The sequence below is a fragment of the Macaca fascicularis genome, chromosome 1 (assembly GCF_037993035.2).
Source record: "Macaca fascicularis isolate 582-1 chromosome 1, T2T-MFA8v1.1".
Classification (NCBI taxonomy): domain Eukaryota; kingdom Metazoa; phylum Chordata; class Mammalia; order Primates; family Cercopithecidae; genus Macaca; species Macaca fascicularis.
The window spans coordinates 172,377,246-172,396,769 of NC_088375.1; the positions used below are offsets into that span (position 1 = coordinate 172,377,246).

Sequence of the window (19,524 nt, forward strand, 5' to 3'; positions counted from 1 at the left end):
CTGGGCACGGTGGCTCATGCCTATAATCCTAACACTTTGGGAGGCTGAGGCGGGCGGATCACTTGAGCCCAGTTCAAAACCAACCTGGGCAACATGGCAAAACTGTGTCTCTACCAAAAAAGTACAAAAATAAGGCAGGCATGGTGATGTGTGCCTGTAGTCCCAGCTACTCAGGAGGCTGAAGTGGGAGGATTGCTTCAGCCCCAGAGGCAGAGGTTGAGGTTGCAGTGAACTGTGATCGTGCCACCGCATTCCAGTCTGGGCAACAGAGCCAGACCCTGTCTCAGGAAAAAAAAAAAAAAAAAGGAAAAAGAAAAAATATTCCAGTGCTTTGCTGTTATATTCTCTCTCGCTCTCTCTTTGTTTTTTGTTTTTTGTTTTTTTTTGTTTTTGTTTTTGTTTTGAGACAGAATCTTGCTCTATTGCCTAGGCTACGGTGCAGTGGCATGATCTCAGCTCACTGCAACCTCCACCTCCCGGGTTCTAGTGATCGCCTGCCTCAGCCTCCTGAGTGGCTGGGATTACAGGCGCCCGCCACCACGCCTGACTAATTTTTGTATTTTTAGTAGAGATGGGGTTTCACATCTTGGCCCGCCTGGTCTCGAACTCCTGACCTCATGATCCACCCACCTTGGCCTCCCAAAGTGCTGGGATTACAGGATAAGCCACCACACCTGGCCACTGTTATAGTCTCTTAATGGTGTTGTAGCACATTAAAGATGGCAATAACTTCTTTTTCACTCTTTCCATTGAGAGTTGGTGTTTATTACCTCCTCCCTTGAAAAAAAGCTTGTCCTATGACTGATTAACCAATAAAAATGTGTTGCAAGTGATTCTGTGTTAGTTCTGGGTCTAGCCTTGAGAGAAATGCAGATTCCATTTCTTCCCTCTTGAAAGGCTTGTTCTTGGAGCGTCACTCTTGCGGCCCCGGGCTGTGAGAAGCCCAAGCCACACAGACAGGCCATGTGTAGGTGCTCCTGAGTCAACAGCCCCAGCTGAGCTCGCGGTCAGAAATCTGCATTAGTCAACCAGCCATGTGAAAAAACCATCATGGACATTCCATCCCAACTGAGCTCAACCACAGCCATCACCTCCTCAGGACACTGAGATTTCTGCACTTCCAGCATGTGTGGCACTCTTAGGTTGTGCTGGAGAATGACCCAGGGAACCACTCTCACCACACAGCAGTGCACATAGGTGAATCAGGGTTGAGGCACCCACTGGCCGGGCTCCAGGAATGTTATGGGCCGGGAGCGCTGAGATAGCGGTGCCTCTGGGCTGATGTGTGTTTATCTAGGTGAGGAGCTCAAAGGGCCTAAGCGAGTGTGGCAGTGAAATCAGAGCGGTGGCAGAGGCAGAAAGGCTACCGTGTCGCTGGACAGAATTTCTGTGCTGGCTGGGCTCGCCAGCAAACATGCATAGAGAGTTAGGGTTGGGAAAGTTTATCAGGAACAGCATCTGTCAAAGAAAGAGGCAGAATTGGGCAGGGAGAGCTGTCAAATGGCGATACTCTGAGCAAAGACTGTCCAGAAAGGAATCCTGCCTTTGGGGGAAATGGTGAGGCCTCATTCCACCTCTTTGCTCAGTCATTGCCTGAGAGCTGCCCAGAGGCCACGGAGACCTCAGCCAGACAGTTGAAGTGGTGTGCTGGAGCCAGCTTGCTTTGGCTGGCAATAGCTGATGGTGAAACTTTCAGGAATTTTACGAGCCAGTTGTTAAAGACAGCCATTATTACAAATTAAATTATGTAAACTTACAACTGAATAAAATATATTAAAAACAAATCTAATACAGATGGCAAATAAGCACATGAATAGATATTCAAGATCATTAACCATTAGGGAAATACAAACGAAAGGTATGATTAGATATCTCTACACACTGATGGCTAAAGTTTTTCTAAAACATTGATAATAACAAGTGCTGAAAAGGATGAGGGGCAACCAGATCTCTTGTACATTGCTGATGGCAGTGTAAAATGGTATAGCCATGGCTGGGCGCGGTGGCTCACGCCTATAATCCCAGCACTTTGGGAGGCTAAGGTGAGTGGATCACCTGAGGTCGGGAGCTCAAGACCAGCCTGACCAACATGGAGAAACCCCATCTCTACTAAAAATACAAAATTAGGCTGGCGTGGTGGCGCGTGTCTGTAATCCTAGCTGCTCGGGAGGCTGAGGCAGGAGAATCTCTTGAACCCAGGAGGCAGAGGTTGTGGTGAGCCGAAATTGTGCCATTGCACTTCAGCCTGGGCAACAAGAGTGAATGCTGTCTCTAAAAAAAAAAAAAAAAAAAAAAGTACAGCCACACTGGAAAAGTTTGGTAGCTCCTTTTCTTTTCTTTCTTTCTTCTCTCTTTCTCTCTTCTTTTTTCTTTTTTATTTCTTTTTCTTTTCTTTTCTTTTTTTTTTTGGACAAGGTCTTGCACTGTCGCCCAGGCTGGAGTGCAGTGCCACAATCTCAGCTCATTGCAACCTCTGCCTTCTGGACCCAAGTGATCCTCCCACCTTAGCCTTGCCACCATGCCTGGCTACTTTTTGTTTTTGTTTTTTTGAGAAGGAGTTTCACTCTTTTTGCCCAGGCGGGAGTGCAGTGGCATGATCTCGGCTCATGGCAACTTCCGTCTCCTGGGTTCAAGCGATCCTCCTGCCTCAGCCTCCCAAGTAGCTGGGATTACAATAACCTGCCACCATGTCCAGCTAATTTTTGTGTTTTTAGTAGAGACGGGATTTCACCATGTTGGCCAGGCTGGTCTTGAACTCCTGACCTCAGGTGATCTGCCCGCCTTGGCCTCCCAAAGTGCTGGGATTACAGGCCTGAGCCACCGTGCCTAGCCTGCCTGGCTAATTTTGGTATTTTTTTGTAGAGAGAGAGAGTTTCACCATGTTGCCTAGGCTAGTCTCGAACTCCTGGGTTCAAGGGATCCTTCCACCTCAGCCTCCTAAAGTGCTGGGATTATGGGTATGAGCCACTGCGCCCAAATTGGTAGCTTTTTATAAAGTTGAAAATACGTTTATCATATGAGCTAGCAGTCTCATTCCTGTGTATTTTTCCTAAAGAAATGAAAATTTATGCTCACACAAAAACCTGTACAGTGTTCTAGACAAAAGAAAGTAAAGGGGAAAGGTTAATATTGCATACTAAATTTAAAAGTATGCCATGTCTGTAGCTATTACATTGGAAATAGTACAAAAAATTGAGGGATATTCTAGTATTTGAAAACAGTTACCTGATTCACAAAGAAGTCACTCATGCTATTGAATAATGAATGAGGTTCCCAATATACACCTTTGTTCTTTTACTTTCATTTTAATCCTTAATGTAAACAAAAATACCAATCAATGTTCATGTCAGAATCATACCTGACATATGGAGTCTTTAAACAGAAATACGGGTAAAACAAGGTTAGATATTAATGGGCTGATGAAAATGTAACTAGAGGCCCTCAGGCACCTTACCTTATTCTGCATTTCCTCTAAGAGCAATGGTTCAGTATTCACTATATCAGTGTTTGAAGCCACTTTATAGAACTTATAGAACTACAGAGAATACTGAGAACCCACTGTATATGTGCACACATTTCTCCCTGCTAAGAGCTGTTTTTTTTGTTTTTTGTTTTTTTGAGACAGAGTTTCGCTCTTGTTGCCCAGGCGGGAGTGCGATGGCACACTCTCGGCTCACCACAACCTCCGCCTCCCAGGTTCAGTGATTCTCCTGCCTCACCCTCCCGAGTAACTGGGATTACAGGCATGCGCCACCATGCCCAGCTAATTTTGTATTTTTAGTAGAGACAGGGTTTCTCTATGTTGGTCAGGCTGGTCTTGAACTCCCGACCTCAGGTAATCCACCCACCTCAGCCTCCCAAAGTGCTGGGATTACAGGTGTGAGCCACCGTGCCCAGTGAGCTGGTTGTTAAACATTACTAACACACCACTGACTGCAGGAGCTCACCACACTGGGGGCTGCCAGCGAACCACATGGCCGCGGCCTGGCAGTCCTGTCTTAAAGTGAGATCTGAGTGATACATCTCCATGTTGGCCCCAATTTCCAGGCCTACAGTTAGAGAGGTTTAGTATTTGGGTTACAAAGATGTAAGTTGGAATCCGACCTCCCCAATTTACTAGTTTTGTGTCCTCAGGCAGGTAACACTGTGCCTCATATCCTCAATAACAGAACAGCTATTTCAGTTTTGTTGTGAGTCCCAATGAGATTGTGTCATGTATGTGAAATGCCGGTACATGGTAGATAGTGTGAAAGGAAAATATCTTGGGCCCCCAAAATCATTAAGGAAAACTGAAGCTGGAAACTGCTTAGGGCAAACCTGCCTCCCATTCTATTCAAAGTTATCCCTCCTTTCACTGAGATCGATGCATATCTGATTGCCTCCTTTGGAAGGGCTAATCCTAAACTCCAAAGAATGCAACTGTGACCTGGAAGCTCCCTCCCTCTCACTTAGAGTCTTCCTGCCTTTGCTTCAAGTTGCCCCGCCTTTCCAGACCCAACTGACGTACTTCTTATAATATTGATTGGTGTCTCGTGTCTCCCTAAAATGTATAAAACCAAGCTGTGCCCTGACCATCTCGGGCATATGTCATCGGGACTTCCTGAGGCTGTGTCACAGGCACGTCCTCAACCTTGGCAAAATAAACTTTCTAAATTAACTCAGACCTGTCTCAGATTTTCTGGGTTCACAATAGTGACTAGTATTAATCCTCCTACACACAACCCCAAACTCCAGCAAAGGCACAGAGACACCGTATTCTGTCTGCTGCTCAGTCCTTTGATCACAGAGGATCAGACTGCAGTAGCATTGTGCCCAGTCATTCTAAATCAGTTTTCAACACGAGTACTCACTCTGTCTGAAAGGCCCAGGCTGGGTCCTGCAGTGGAGATGCCCAAACCTGAGATTCTAGAGACCTGCTGCCTGAAAAAGTTTCCCTCTTTCCAGGACCATACGAGGGGCCCACCTTACAGTCTAACTCTTGATGCTTTCCTGTCATGACAGGAATAGTAGGCAATGTTCTTGCTGGTGTCTGGGTGTCTGGGGCTTCTGGTTTTGTGTGTATGTGGGCGGGGGGGAGTGGGGGTGGGGATAGAGGATTTACTTTGTCTGATTTTCTTCTCCCAGTTTCTCAGTACCCTAAACTGGGCTTTAGAAACCCCAGCTGCCGCAGTTCAGATCTTGCTTTCTCTGACTCAGCTTTACCCTCAAGACACAGTCTCATCTCTGAGTCATCAGGCTGGTCTCCTGCTTTCGAGGACAGCAGTCTGGCACTCCCGTTCCATCTTCCCAGGAAAGGTGCTATCTCCACACCCCAGTGCCAGCCCCTAACTTGGCTCACAATGCCCAGAACCAAGAAACAAATTCTCCATGAGATCAGAGAATGCCCAGAGAAAAGGTTCCAGGATCAGGAGTTGTGGAATGTCTGGTTTCAGTTTCAGCTCCACCAATTTGCTTGTGTGACCTTGGGCCAGTTCTGGAGCCCACCTGAACTGGGCTTCCTCTTCCCTAAAATGGAAATATGATCCACACTGGGTCTATCCCACAGGGATGATGGGAAGCCTAAATGAAAATAGTATAAAGTGCCCCCAGACATGAGAGCACAAACCCCTGGCCTGTAGGCTGGATCTGATCCATAAAGCCATTTCCTTTGGCTTGAACAATGTTGACCTATGTAGAAAGTGTTTAGCATTACACAAATGAGCTCCTAACAAATTTGGGGACTTCACTTAAATATCTGACTTATTGCTTTCTTTTTGTTGAGATGGAGTCTCGCTCTGTCGCTCAGGATGGAGGGCAGTGGTGCGATCTCGGCACACTGCAATCTCTGCCTCCCGGGTTCAAGTGATTCTTCTGCCTCAGACCCCTAAGTAGCTGGGATTACAGGCACGCACCACCACGCCCGGTTAATTTTGTATTTTTAGTAGAGATGGAGTTTTACATGTTGGCCAGGCTGGTCTCGAACTGCTGACCTCAGGTGATCCACCCGCCTCGGCCTCCCACAGTGCTGGGATTACAGGCGTGAGCCACTGTGTCTGGCTGATGGCTTCTTTTTAAAAATGGGAGGAGCTGGCCACATGAATCCCTTTCCCTAGATGGCAAAATAGACTGAGCTGAGTAGCAGCAGCCTGGTCCCTTGGGCAAGAGCCTGGAGCTCCTATCAGGCTCACCACAGTCCCCACCACTCCCTGCTATGTCCCAACACTGGGACCAAGTCTCTGCTGCCATTTATTATTGGGCTGGGATATTGATTTGCTCCAATGGCGCTCTAGTGGAAGTGAAATCGTTCTAATAACCGTATTTCTATAAAAATGTAAAAGGAAAGTCCCAGAAAGTACTCCCCCATCTGGGTCACAATGTCAAAAAGGAAACCCCTTTGTTTAAATGTTAGCCCTTGCCAATGGGCCCATGAAGGATGCCCATGGTGGGGGTCAGAGCTGGCATCCAGAGTCTTACGGGCTTCATGGCCCTCTACTTCCCCATCTCTGTTGTCTTCACCTGTAAAGGGAGAGTAACAGCAGCTCCTTTCTCCGAGGGTTATGGTGCACAATGCCCACCAGGCACTTACTGAGCTGTTCATTCAAAATTAGCAGTTGAAACGCAAACATTTTGAACTGATACAAAACTTTGGTGGGCCGGGCGCGGTGGCTCACGCCTGTAATTCCAGCACTTTGGGAGGCCAAGGAGGGCGGATCACCTGGCGTTTGAGACTGGCCTGGCCAACATGGCGAAACCCCGTCTCTACTAAAAATACAAAAGTTAGCTGGGCGTGGTGGTGGGCGCCTGTAGTCCCAGCTACTCGGGAGACTGAGGCAGGAGAATGGCTTGAACCAGGGAGGCAGAGGTTTCAGTGAGTCGAGATCCTGCCACTGCACTCCAGCCTGGCGATAGAGCGAGACTCCGTCTCAAACAACAACAGCAGCAACAGCAACAAACCTTTGGTGGGCGGTCGGAGTGTGAAATGGAAGACGTAGGGTTCCTGAGCGGGACTACAGCAAGGACTGGGAAGGAAAAAAGGAAATGGAAAAAGACGATTTAGGAGAGGTAAAAGATCTGTCACTAGGGGCCGGGCGCGGTGGCTCACGCCTGTAATCCCAGCACTTTGGGAGGCCGAGGCGGGCGGATCACGAGGTCAGGAGATTGAGACCATTCTGGCGAACACGGCGAAACCCGTCTCTACTGAAAGTACAAAAAAATTAGCCAGGCGTGGTGGCGGGCGCCTGTAGTCCCAGCTTCTAGGGAGGCTGAGGCAAGAGAATGGCGTGAACCTGGGAGGCGGCGGAGCTTGCAGTGAGCGGAGATCGAGCCACTGCACTCCAGCCTGGGCGACTGAGCGAGACTCCGTCTCAAAAAAAAAAAAAAAAGATCTGTTACTAGGACCCCAGCCTCACTGGACCACGTCCGCTGGCGAGCACCTCACTTACTGCACCCAGCTTCCCAGTGGCCAGACCTGGGTTCCAGTCCTGGCTGGAGCAAGTCATTACCTTGTCTGGTGCTGTTTCTGCCCCTATCAAAAGAGGATGGAAATGTCTAAATGAACCGAGATAAACGCATACGAAAGCACTTTGGGAATCTGAAAAGCACTATGAACAGGTTAGGAGTTTTTGGTCTCTTTTCAAAAAGTTTTTCTTCTAAGCTCATGTTTATCAAGGGCTTTTGAGTTTATCGAGGCTAAGACCCTCCCCTCGGTTTCACAATTCTGCCCCTTCCTACACACCAAAGCCCGCGCCGCGTCAGGAGTCTTTTTTTTCTCCCCTAGCGAAGGCGGGGACTCGGGCGCTGTTGGCAGCTGGCGACGCGGGGCGAAGCCGCGACTGGCGGCGCCTGGCCAGTCCCGCATCCGCCGCGGTGGGTGTGCCCACAGGGGTGCGCCGGGGCCAGGGCCGAGCCCGCCGGCCAGAGGGCGCCTGGAGGGTGTGCGCGCCGCGGACGACCAGGGTGCGCCAGCCCCGGGGTGCGCGCCTAGGACGCGGACTGTGCACCCGGAGGCTGCGTGCGCCCCGAAGCCGGGGTGTGCGCCTAGCTGCCCCGGCCGGGTGCACCGCGGGCCGCCTCGCGCACGACTTCCGCAGCTCGCCAAGGTAAGGGACTCTGCGACCCCAGTCCCCGGCAGTGCGCCGGGGTGTCCAACACCCGCCCTGCGCGACCCGGGTGTTGGCCCCCGCGCTCGACCACTCTCCTCTCACCTCCGCCACCCGCCTCGCCCCCTCCCCAGCGCCGCGTCCTCCGCTGCCTTTAAGGCAGTGGCTGCAGCAGCTTGGGCCGACCTGGCGCCCCCGCCTCCCAGCCTGGGGTCTGCGACAGAAAAGGAGGGGGGCTGCTTGGGCTGCCCAAGGGTGGACGCCGCTCCCTTTCCAGCCTGGATTGGCTCTCCGCGCCCCGATTCTAGGGATGGAGAACACTGATGAGTAGGGGGAGGCCGTGCTGTCCTTGCGGCTCAGGTGGTGCAAGCCCCCGCCCAGCTTTTCCGAGCTGGGCGCTGCGGTCGGGGATGCAGCCTGCGGGACTGGGCGCTTGCCTCGGGTTCCCACTACTACCTGGAATCGAGCTCTTAGTCCCTCTCCTGTCGCAAAACTCTCCCCGTAGTGCCAACCCTGGCACTCCTCGGCCTCTGGCTGAACTTTCGAGGGCTCCCTTTGGGCCGCGACCTTGGGTGGAGGCAGTGGGGCAGCTCCGAGTGCTCTAGACGCCACCGAGGGCGCTTTGCCCAGCCGGCGTGCCTCCTGTGAGCTCCTCCTTTCCCTTCTGCCTCTCCGGTAAGGTGACTCTGGGTACTTTGTCCCCGCAGACTGGCCAGAACTGGGAGTTGAAAAGTCCAGCCCATGGCCGCCAAGCTGGGTCTGAACCTAACTCTTGCCCTGGGCATCCTTCGGGGCTGCCCGATGCAAGTCTTAGTTCCTAAGCGCCCTGGGGTGCAAGCCTTTAGGGCAAAGAGGGAGTATTTTCCAGGAGAGGGAGGAGGAGATTCCAGGAGAGGAAGGAGGACCCCCTGAGGCCTGGGCAAAGTCCTATCCACCAAATAGGGCCAGAGGAGGATCAGATGCAGCCAGTGACCCGGCTGAGGCCTGGGGAGAAAGCATCTTGAGTTAAACACGATTCCCAAGGACCTTCCGAGGTAAATCAAGCCCAGGTTGCTTAGAGCTTCTCAAAATGTGACACAGGAAAGCTACACTGGAAATAGAGGCACAGTCTGTTCTAATATTGCCTTTTCAAACCCAGCCTTCCCACCTCACTGGACCATAACGTGACCTGGGGAAAGTGAGTTTTGGGGAATGGCTGGGGAATCAGACCAGACTGATTCAATCAACAAATGCTCTGTGCCAGGCACTGGTCAACGTAGTGAGGTACAGAAGTGAACAAAACTGGCACTTTCTGGCCTCATGGAGCTTGCATTCCAGTGGCCAACACCAACAGGAATCAAATCACTCACATAAATAGAGAATTCTCCAGTGCTGAGTTCTTTCAAAAGACTAGATACCCTGAGAACCTGATAAGTCCAGTAGTCGGTCAGTCTGCAGAATGACACGAGAGAGTGGAATGAGCCTTCTAGGCATAAGGAGCCGCATGTGAGACAGCCTCAGGTGAGTAGCAGAGTGGGTTAGAGGAACTGAAAGCTTTCCTTGGCTGAGTTACTACCAGGAGCCCAAATGGGCAGTCCCTTAGTTGTGCATCCCATTGAGTGCCTTCCTTTCTCAACTGTAATAATGAGCAGTTGGAAGCCCCCTGGCTAGATCACAGTGTGGGGAGAAGGAGAGAGAGAGACCAACAGCAGCTTGCTGGACTCACTGCCTCAATGTGTGCACCTTGGTCAGACAGCCCATGCCACTCGTGGTGCCAAGAGCAGCGGTTCATTCCCTAGTGTCCATTCAGCTCACAGTGAACCAAAGCCTCTGCCCAACATTTAGGGAGATTTGTGCTGGGAGTGGTGGCTCACCCTAGACTTTTAAAACTAGAAAGAACTTGCCGACAGTGTAAAATTCCTTAGGGTGGCATACGCGGCATTTCCTCGTCTGGGCCCTACCTACCTTCCCAGCCTCATTTCTGGCTCTAACACTTCCCTAGCCCCTTGCTATGAGCACCCTCAATATGTTCAGCACAACTATGCTTCAGGTGGTTCCTGGGCCACGCGTTGCCTTTGCACATACTACTACCCTTGGTCTAAAATATTCTTCTTGTCCACCCAGTGAATGCACTCTTAGCTTTTAACTTCAGCATTAAACGTAAGGTTTTTTCCTCTGTAGAAGGCCCTTCCTGACAAGATAGAGGCAAATGCTGCCTTCTCTTTGTTCCTAAAGTTCCCTGGACATGCTTCTGTCACAGCAAACATCAGCTACACTGAGCATCTTAAAAGCAGGACTCTCCAAGTATCTAGCACAGAGCAGGGCACATAGAAGGTGTTCAAAAAATACTTGTTGGATGGAAACTGTCCAGTATTTCTTAACTTTTTTTTATGTGGGGAGGGGATGGTGGTTATTGTATACATCTTTGAGATTCTGATGAAAATTATGGATACTCTCCTCCAACTGCATAAAACCTAAAATATCTTGCATACAATATTACATGATTCACAGCTCCCTGCTCCATTAACCCATTTCCAAAACTTTGGACTTCAATTTTACAGAAAATGGATGCTCAGTGAGGTGCGGTGACTGCCTAAGTACCCACAGCTGGCTATGAGTAGGGATTCCCAAGCTCCTGACTTGCAGTTTAAAGCTCCTTCCAGCTCTGTCTGCTTCTCTTAGCCAACAACCTCTTTTCGTCCCTGGTACTTTATGAAGGCCACTGATCATGGCTGGAAGATGGATATCTTGGTTTTGCTTCAGTTCAGTAGCAGCCTAAGGTGTGACAGGGAGAAAAATCTTATTATGGGCAGAGTTGACAATTAGGAAGACAGATGGGCCCTCTCCCTGGCCTGTTCGCCACCCCTTGCCTGCGATGTTATTACATCTGTTTTAGCTGGAGGAGGGTCACGCGTGCTTCACAGTTACCTCCTGGGTCCTGGATTGGGCCATGTGGGCCAGACTGGGAGACGCCCTTGATGGACCATTGAGATCAGAGGCCCAGCTATTGACCTTGTCAAAGGTTTCTTCCTGCAGAACGTGCTAAGGAGAGAACGGGGTTCTTGCTTGCTGCTACCAGAGCTCTTGCCTGCCTGGCCCCTGCTTTCTGCAACAAGACACCTGCTTCAGGCTATTCCATTCTTAGCAGATTGGGATTTTCATTTATTCAGTAATTCACCCATTCTTTGAAACTGCATTGAGCCTCTGCTCTGTGCCAGGACCCGTGCTGACTCCAGGTTACAGGAAAGGGCCATGGAGTATGTGTTTGTGCACTTGTGCACTTCTGGCTCTGCTCTGCAGGGGGAAGGGAAGAGGCAACTTTTACTCCTAGTTCAACCTGTACTTCTGTAGGTATGGTGGGGAGGATATGTAGGACTTCTTAGTGCTGCGAATATGCTTACTTTATTTATTTTTGAGAAAGGATCTCACTCTGTTACCCAGGCTGGAGTGCAGTGTCATGAACATGGCTCACTGCAGCCTCCACCTATCTACTTACTTTTAAAACTCTGATATTGTGCAAGTTATGTCAACTCTGGGGGGGACTCAATTTTCCTATCTGCACAATGGGTTTGAGAACAATCCTTTCTTGCCAATTTCTGGATGGTGGCGTGGATACAGTTATCACAGATCCACTCGATTGTGTGTGAAACAGGAGCAGTACAATATCATAATGTACATGTGTGTCGATCCCTGGCATAGTCAAGTCTCACCCTAATCCTAGAGTTAGTTACTGCCATAATCCCCAATGTATAGGTAAGGAAATCGAGGCTCAGAGAGGTTAAGTGACTTGCCCAGGGTCATGGTCCGTATTAAATGACCATAAAACTGGAATTTCACAGAGCCCTCTGTCTTTGGAGATCAGATGGCTAACCACTTTGTGCTACCCTGTAGTAGAGTTTGTGGGGAGAGGCATGGGTTTGGAGGTCAGTGTATTCTGGGATTGGAGCCTAGATTCACCACTAAGCAGCTGTGTGATTTACAGCTGGTCCCTAACCTCTCTGTGCCTCAGCACGCCAATCTCCCAGACCAAGTTCGGACTAAGAGGCTTCTAATGGGCCTTTCTGTGAACAGCCTCCAGTCTACACAGATAATATTTCAAAGTAGGATTAAAGGAGAGAAAAGGGGTCCTCCAGCTAAAAATAGGGCTGTCACAGTTTCCAGGATAAAATAAATGCTGTGCCAAGATTTAAAGTACGTAGATGGTGAATGTGATACACGGGCAGTTATAGATTGGTGGCATCTGAAGAAGCTGGCCAAGCGTTCCTTCTCCAAGAGAAAGAAGCCCTGTTTTCAAAGGATCGCCTCACTGTCTTGCCCAGGCCCTGGGCTCTGCCCCCTCAAATAGCTTTCTGGAGACACAGGCATTGTGGGAGAAAACACAAATCCCAGCTCCATCACTCTCTTCATTTTTTCCCCAAAAGTAAATAAAACTTGTTGGTTGGATAGTTTTTTTTTTTTTTTTTTTTTTTTTTATTGTGGTTGTGGCTTTTTCCCCTTTGTGTGGAAGGATCCTTTGCGTCTGCAGAGTTTCCTTTGGTATGTATTTCTAATTTGTGGCTCTGACGTCAAGTGACAAGGGGGGAGAGAAATACAGCATCGGGAGAATTTGCTCCACACAAGGATAAAAGAGCAGCCTTTGGTGCTGAGTCCCCTCCACAGCCCGGTTTCTGCCCAGCAGGCGAGAGACGCCAGCACTCGGTGCCATCGGTTTGGATGTTCCTAACAGGGCACCAGGCAGCAGGGCTGAGTGTTTTCAGGCGCTGCGCTCAGTTCATCAGCGATTCCCACCCTGCTCTCCCTTCTGCCTTGGAAAACGTAGCCATCCTACTCCTGGGGAAAGGTTTAAAAGACAGAATGGAGGCTGGCCGCAGTGGCTCAAACCTGTAATCCCAGCACTTTGGGAGGCTGAGGCGGGCCGATGGTCTGAGGTCTGGAGTTCAAGACCAGCCTGGCCAACATGGTGAAACCCCATCTCTACTAAAAATGCAAAAATTAGCTGGGCGTGGTGGTGGGCGTCTGTAATCCCAGCTACTTGGGAGGCTGAGGCAGGAGAATCGCTTGAACCCGGGAGGCGGAGGTTGCAGTGAGCCCAGATCGTGCCACTGCACTCCAGCCTGGGCAGCAAGAGCAAGACTTCGTCTCAAAAACAAAACAAATCACAACAAAATGAAACAAAAAGACAGACTGGCAAGTTCAGTAGTGGCTGAATATAATAGTGTGGTCAGGGTCTACAGTTATTAGGTACGACATTGAGTATGAATGGGGAGGGCATTTTATCAATGTTTAAATTAAAAAAAAATTTTTTATTTTACTCTTAGTTCGGGGATACAAGTGTAGAATATGCAGGTTTGTTATGTAGATATACATGTGCCATGGTGATTTGCTGCACCTACCAACCCATCATCTAGGTTTTAAGCCCCACGTGCATCAGGTATTTGTCCTAATGCTCTCCCTCCCCTTGCTCCTCACCCCCCAGCAGGCCCTGGTGTGTGATGTTCCCCTCCCCGAGTCCATGTGTTCTCACTGTTCAACTCCTACTTATGAATGAGAACATGCAGTGTAATGTTTGAATTTTTAAGAGATTATTTTCATGGATCATTTGTGTGATTTGAAATAAAAAATAATAATAAAAGGCATTACCCACCTGTCCCTCCATAATAGGGTGTTTGGGAATGAGAGGGAAAGAAAGGGAAAATGGCTTCACCGTTTATTATCCCTGTGAGCCTGAGAAAATTATTCAAGTTTACTAAACTTCAGCTTCTTCGTCTATATTAATAAAATGGTGCTGACCTGGGGCTCTTGTGACACAGAAAACAGAGACTCCCTTGAGTTGTGGTTATAGGAAGAGAGTGAGAAGCCATATAATGCAGTACAGTAGTACCCTTTTCCCCGTGGGAGATACGTTCCAGGACCCTCCGTGGATGCCTAAAACCATGGATAGTACTGAATCCTACATATACTATGATTTTTCCTATGCGTACATACCTATGATAAAGTTTAATTTATAAATTAGCAAAGTAAGAGATTAACAACAATAACAAAAGACAATAATTATAACAATAATACTGTAATAAAAACTATGTGAATATGATCTTTCTCTCTCTCTCTCTCTCTCTCAAAATATCTTAATATTTTTGGACCTTGACTAACCATAGGTAACTGAAACTTCAGAAAGCGAAGGTGCAGATAACAGGGGTTTGCGGGGAACACTGTATTGATGTCTAAGCACAGGTCTGGAAGGAGGCCAAGCATTCTTGAGGCAGTTGATGCCGTGGAGAGGATTTTGAGTTCAAGGTCATTCCACCAGTACAACTGGCCACTGGCCTACACTGTAAGTGCTGTGGATTAACACAGCATCTGCCAACCCACCCCTTGCCCTATGATTGCATGAAGCTCTCTTTTTTGCTGGCTTCAAGTTCCAGAGAGCATCCTTATGTCTGAGCTGGTTCTCTGGAAGTAAGGCTTTCTCTCCAGGCTGTGTCTTGGCAGGTGCCAGGCAACCAGGGCATGGGATGCCATTGAGGCAGGGGTCCTCCCGGGCCAGTTGGACTAGAGGGATGGGCAGAAGAGAGTCCTATGTGAAGAACTTTTGAGGCAGAAAGGGTGTAGGTGGAGATTCTTCAAGAAGGAGATAAGGGTGAGCTGGAACTCAGAAATATGCCCAGTACAAATACTTACTGAGCCATGAAGGATATAACAGAGTTTCTTAACTTAGGGTCAAGAGCCCCAAGGGGTTCATGTATAGAATTCAGAGGAGTCTGTAAACTTGGGTAGGGAAAAAAAAGAGCATCTTTATTTAGGATTTTCTTGTATTATGAATGTAGGCAACAATCCAGTGTATTTGCAGTCCTTGTGACATTGTCACCAACAGAAATTACAGATATTTTCATGTTACATTTTAGCTGCTACAGATACCTTGAAATATTATTTATGTCCCTGATGGCTTTGTATTTATAGTAGTTACTATACCCGCTGCCAGAGCTTATTATTTAATGCATTAATAAAGAAGAATATATTACATTACACAATTTTAAAAATTTTAATAATTATATTTCAATATTATTGGTTTTCTTTGTAGTCAAGCTATGCATTTTATTTTATGCATTTTTAGATGTTCTGAGAAAGAGTCCATAGGCTTCACCAGTCTGCCAAAGGGATGAAGGCATAAAAAAGGTTAAGACCCCCTAACAGGAAGTCAGTAAGCTTTATCCCCAATTTCCTACCCTCCCTCACCCTGACTTTTTATATACTCATCTATCACTGTCTAATTAGTGGAAGACATTGTTGAGCAGTAGTAAATTTTATTTAATTGTTGGCAAATTTGCAAAATCACAGAATTTGTGGTTTGGGTAGAAGGCTTTGATGTTATCTAGCGGTCAATTTACAAATTGCAGGCACACACGGGTGACTCGTCAGGTAATTCTATCAGCCCACAAACCCACCAGCCCCTGAGCTGACTGCTTGGTTAATCCCATGCAAAGCAATCTACTGGAACAACCACCTAGCTCACAATGATGATCCTGGGAGGTTAAGGAGTTTGTTGAATCCCTTGATCCAGTGCAAACTAGAATCCTAGGAAGGAGATGAAGCCGGTGAAGAAGTAGCTTTGAAGTGGGTTCTGAAATGGAGGGTATGCAAAGGAGGAGAAGGGAGGATGTGGAGGACTGGCCACATGTTGATTTTGAGGAGGAAGCCAGGAAACAGGAGAGTCTACTGGAGCAATATTTATTAGAGTAGTAGTTGTGCTTTTTTGCTACCTTTTATTGAACTTGTGCCAGACACCGTGCCAAGACCTTTGAATATAGCAGTTGTTTCATCTTTACCCACTACTCAATAAGCTATGACTGTTACCATTCCCGTTGTATTGGTGAGCAAAGTGAAGCTCTAAGAGGTTAAACACTTGCTCTAAGGTACTTAAGATATCAAGTGGTGGAGCCAGGAGCTCAGCCTGGATCTGCCTGATTCTAGAAACTTGTTCTTGAAACCTACTACCGGCAACCGGGAAGAGTGTGTTTGGGAAAGCTCTGGCTGCCATATTGTTTTGGTAGGAAAGTGCCTGCTATCCATCCTCATCTTCCCCAATCCATCTCTCTGGCCTTTGCCTATTCTCATGCCACTTCCCTTCCCCTCCCACCCTTAACCCACTCACAGGCACACAGTCTGCAGGAGTGATGACAGAATAGAAATTACGAGCAAAAGCTGTGGAGTCAGGCAGAATGGGTTCTAATGCCAGCTCTGCTACCTGGCTGTGACCATGCTGAACCTCAGTTTTCATATTTGTGACGTGGAGATAATGATGCTTCCCTAAATTTACCTATTCTCCCGCTAGTGCTTCAGCACCATTTTGGATACTTCTTTCCATTTGGGTGGGAGGAACTAGATTTAGACTGGGTGAAATCGCCCCCATCTTCTCAGGTGAGCTCCTGTAGGAAGACTTCCCTGATTTCTCTCCAATGTGAGCAGCAGGCACTATTCATCATAGTACCTGGCTCTGGCCTTGTGAAAAGCTCACTGCTGTTGCTGTGTGTGGCTGTCCCTCTGGATAGAAGCTCCCTCTCTCCTTCCCAGTGCCCAGTGCCGCATCTGTCATGGAGTCCTTCTCAGTAGAACCTTGATAAAAGCAAATTAATTGTTTCCTTCATTCCCCGTTTCAGGGACCCTTTGCCCATTCCTGGCACCCCAATCCCCCAGACCCCTATTCTGGGCTCCGTCACCTAGAGCTTGTCTCTCACCTTTCTTTGGCCCCTGCTGCTTTTTCCGGCCCCTGCTGCTTTCTCCCTCTCTCTCCAGTCCTCCCTGCCTCCCACCTTGGCTATTAATGCTGCTGCTCCAAGTGCCAGATGCACTAGGCTCCTATGCAGATTTGCATTAGTTGAAGATGGAAGAAACCTTACCGCTTACCTAGATCGTCCCCCTTGTCTTACAACTGAGGAGCGAACCAGCGAGAGCAGGTGGCAGGCCCTGGATTGCAAGGGGATTGAGTGACTGAGCTGAACGAGGACTTTTGCTCCAGTTTGCTACCCTACCCTGGAACTCATGATTCCATATTGTTAAGTGGCTGATATTTGGGGCAAGGGGACAGGGGAGGAGCACATTCTTCTTCAGGTGCTTGCTTGCCTTGCTCTTGTGCCTGCCATGGGGCTGGCCTTCCCTGACCTAATCCTCTTCTCCTTCATTCTACCCCCATGTGCCTTGGCTTTGCTGACCGCTGAATGGAGCCCTGTGTCAGCCAGGCCCGTGGGTGGCCGCCTTCGGGTGATGCCTGGTGGTGCCAAAAGGCTCCTGCCTTGAGAGCTCTGCCTACTGGCAGAGAAATTCCCGGCTTTTGAGCCATTGCTTTGGACTACTTTGTCTTCTCCAGGCAGCTCTTGTTAAAAAGCAGATGTGTTAATTGGAAGGAGAACCTGTTAGCCCATCGCAGTGCCGTCTGTGGAAGAGTGGAATTCCCTGGGCCTTGGCTAAGTCACATCGCTGCCCTATCCTCAGCTTCCTATCTGTAAAATGGGAACAAAAAAGATTGTATTATAGGGTTACCCAAGGATGAAATGAGATAGTGCACTTAAAGCCCTTGGCACATAATAACTAGTTAATAAAATTAGCTTTTTTTTCCCCCTGAGATTCCCTAGCTGAAGTCCTGGTTCTTATTAGTTATTATTATTATTATTATTAACTTTTTAAAAAAATTAAGTAATGTAGTCTTCTTTCAGTTGAGCATTTCTTTTTCCTTTCTAATTATAAAGTGAGTTTGAAGTTAACTTTCTTGCCTTTAAAATAGGTTAAAAGATCCTACCTCACTGGCGTGTCAAGGATTTACTGAGCTAAAGTGCCTGTGGATGCTGCCAGGCCTGCCCTGGGCTCTCAATGAGAGCCTGGTGCTGTGGTCTGAAAGCTGGTGTCCTCCCAGAATTCGTATGTTGATGTCCTAATCCCCAATGTGATGGTATTAGGACATGGAATCTTCGGGAGGTAATTTAGGTCATTAAGGTAGAGCCTTCACAAATGGGATAGTGCCCTTATAAGAGAGAGCTCTGTCAACCCTTCTGCACATAAGGACACTCCAGATGCCAGCAGTCTGCGAGCTGGAAGAGGGACCCCCCCTTAGAACCCAGCCATGCTGGCACACTGATGGTGTTCTCCCAGCCTCCAGAATGGTGAGACACATACACATCTGTTGTTGGGAAGCCACCCACCCTGTGGTAGTTTGTGACAGCAGCCCAGACAGGCTGAACACCTGGTATTCTTCGTGTTATCCTGGAGGGGAGGATTGAAAGCCCCTGGGAGCCCCAAGGGAGGTTCTGGGAGGGTCCCTAAGGGAGGAGATGGAGGAAAAAGATGCAGGAGAATTGGAAGTCAGGGGCCCCTGCTCCTCCACCCCAGCTGCTTAGATTCCAAGTCTGGGTGGGAGGGGACTTAGGAATCTGCTTTGCTCTGGGAGGGGTTGGGCCCTGTGACCTTTTTCCCAGGTCATTGCCTTCTAGACAAGTTACCTGAGGTGCTGAGCTCCCTGGGGAGAGGTGCCCTCGGTGCTCCCTCCCGGGCTTGACTTTGGTAGTGGTGGTTGTGGTGGTGGTAGGAGGAAACCAGAGTTTTCCTTAACCCTCCGTTCTTGGGGTGAGTGTTAGTGGGTGCTGGAAACTGCTCCTTTGAGAGCGCGGCTGGGCTTTTGAGAACGTCAGCCTGGCTAGATTCCCTGTGATTCCTCCTGAGACCAGGATAGTTCTCTCCAGGCTGGATCAGGAGAGAGACCAGGAGCAGGAGCTCCTGGCCCAGGCTTCTGGCTGGTGAGTGAGGAGGGGCGGGGGGTGCAGCTGCTCAGGAGTTTTCTAGCAACCAGCACAGCCTCACTTCAGGGCTCTCTAGAGGATCCTCCCACCCCTGCCTTTGTCCTGACTGCAGAAGGTGCATTTTCTGGCCAGGCAGCGCCCCTGGGCAATAGGAGTGTCATCAGGCCCCTCTCCATGCAGGCGCCTGTGTGAGCCTCTCCAGCTGGCTTTCCTGTTAGCCCCTGGGGAGGGCGGGTCCCCACCATCATCCATCATAACTGTAGTTATCCTTCCAAAGCAGAGCCTGAATCATGCAGAAAACACTTTTCCCTGGGGCGCTAGAGACCAGGAGCAAAGGGCAGGCAGAGGTGAATGCTGGTTGCTGGGGCGCAGAGGCCAAGCTGCAACCTGCCACCTGCCAGTCTGATAGAGAAGACAAAAAAGGGCATCCTACAGGGTAGGTACGTGGTGAGCAAAGGCACAGGGGCGTTAAGGCAGGTGGTGGGGTGTGAGTGGCATTTGTGAGGGGCAGAGGAATTGGAGATGAGGCTAGAGAGGTATGCTGAGATGGCCTTCAGGGTCTAGCTGGCAGGCACATGGGTGACATTTGGCTTGCATTTGGGTTTTGTTTGACCTGCATAGCATTTTTTAAAAAAGAAGAATTCAGTCAACATTTAAAAATCAGATTTTACATAAATCCACAT

The 19,524-nt window shown here is 48.9% G+C and overlaps 1 protein-coding gene across 5 annotated transcripts in view; it reads left to right on the forward strand.

Moving 5' to 3' along the window:
• Positions 1-7,827: 7,827 nt before the first annotated feature.
• KANK4 (KN motif and ankyrin repeat domains 4) overlaps positions 7,828-19,524 on the forward strand; it is an 89,336-nt gene continuing 77,639 nt past the window's right edge. For all 5 annotated transcript variants that reach the window (XR_012419349.1, XM_045369930.3, XM_045369929.3 and 2 more), the window contains exon 1: positions 7,828-8,078. The gene's annotated coding sequence lies outside the window, so the exon portion shown is untranslated. The remainder of the gene's footprint in view (positions 8,079-19,524) is intronic.